At 42.6% G+C, this 1,585-nt stretch overlaps 1 pseudogene; it reads right to left on the reverse strand.

Moving 5' to 3' along the window:
• Positions 1–708: 708 nt before the first annotated feature.
• LOC149158769 (uncharacterized) lies at positions 709–1,383 on the reverse strand (annotated as a pseudogene).
• Between the last annotated feature and the right edge of the window lie 202 nt (positions 1,384–1,585).

Genomic DNA, 1,585 nt, shown 5'->3' on the forward strand with positions numbered 1-1,585 from the left:
CGATTCAAAACCCGATGCTCTGACAATGTATACCTTGAATCTCGTTGGTTGGACCATTTGGAAAACCAAACAATTCCCGTCTACCAACTGATGTTGGATCGAAAATCCTCTCCAACCTGCACTTAGGCCAGTTTTTCCAGAAAGGAAGAGTGTTCTTGAATCTTCACCATTCTCATCCTCTAGAATCATCCATTCATCATGTTTCGGCATGTGCATGCTACAAAAATGAGTAGGGAGACCCTTATATAAAAACTAACCCCAAGAAAATGACAGCTCCAAGAGCGTATCTTCTTCTACCCCGGCTTTCGCTGACATACGGATTGAAAGTTAATTATGCTTGCACCATAACCAGGTCTTCGAGCTGCGAAAAGGGGATTTGGAGGGCGCTGAGCATGAATTAAAATGATTCTATCCTGCGATGTTAACACGTTGTTAAGAGCCCAATGAGGAGCGTTAACGCTCTCGTCGATCTCGTCTATGGCCACCAATACGAGCCTGCTTGATGTCCCCTGTCCTTCGATGGATTCCATTAAAGCACTAATTTAAATTCTGCCTCTGCTTACACGAATCTTCACACCCATTAAATATTTTTGCTACATGCCATGGATGAGGAGCTTATAATAAAAATTACCCAAACTGAACTGATAATTCATCTCTTCCCGTCCACAGTGGTGATTATTATCTCTGGTAGTTGCATAGAAAATTCTTCTAGTCTCTGAGCTTTTCCAAACAAGACGGAAACTGATGGTAAAATATACTCAACAACGCCCCCAAGGAAACATATCCTCCGCTGACAGCCGAGAAATTGTGTGTCTGTCCTATAACAAATTGAACATCCTGTTGAAGACGATCAGATGTGCGCAGGGGCCTGGAAAACTCAAAAGTGTAAGTCCCTTTGCTACCAGTTGATGCATATGGGCTTGCATTCTCCAGAAGACCAAAGGAGTTGTCAATCAAACCATGCCACTACGTTCCCTGCCAATCATTCTGTGCACTAAAATTAGCACCATTTCCATTTCCTTGAGGATCCAATCCATCAAGATACCGACTGTGTGGATGCATATAAATCAACCAAATGGCCAAACCTATCTCCTCCAGTGCCATTTGTATTATCAATTATGTTGGTGCCATACAAACGACCTGGAATTGCGGTTCCTATTGAAAGTGCATTATGTCCACTTCATGTCCACCGCAACTTTTTCTTGTACAACTGTAAATCGTCTCTTTGCAAGCACCCATATTATGATATGTTGCATTACCTCCAACTTGGAACATGAGTGACACAGAAGGGTAGCTCATTTCCATTCCTTACACATAACGATATTCCCCCGGTACTTTTAGCAGGAAGAACATATTGTGACCGTCATGCAAGGCCTTACACATGCTATTCCCGTAAAATTCTTACAGAAAATATGACAGTCGGGGTGAGATGTGCTATGGATCAGCACGAATTCCCCATTTCGTAGCGCAGTTAGTGCAAACTCGGTGTTTTCCGCTACGAAATAACCTAAACCGAGCTGCGCTGCGAAACTGATAGAAAGGATTTATGTGCCTTTGACAAACAACCGAACTGATGTGAAATTTT

Source organism: Pinus tabuliformis, chromosome 5_2, assembly GCF_031772625.1.
Source record: "Pinus tabuliformis cultivar Carrire ecotype Pingquan chromosome 5_2, CPIR1, whole genome shotgun sequence".
NCBI lineage: Eukaryota > Viridiplantae > Streptophyta > Pinopsida > Pinales > Pinaceae > Pinus > Pinus tabuliformis.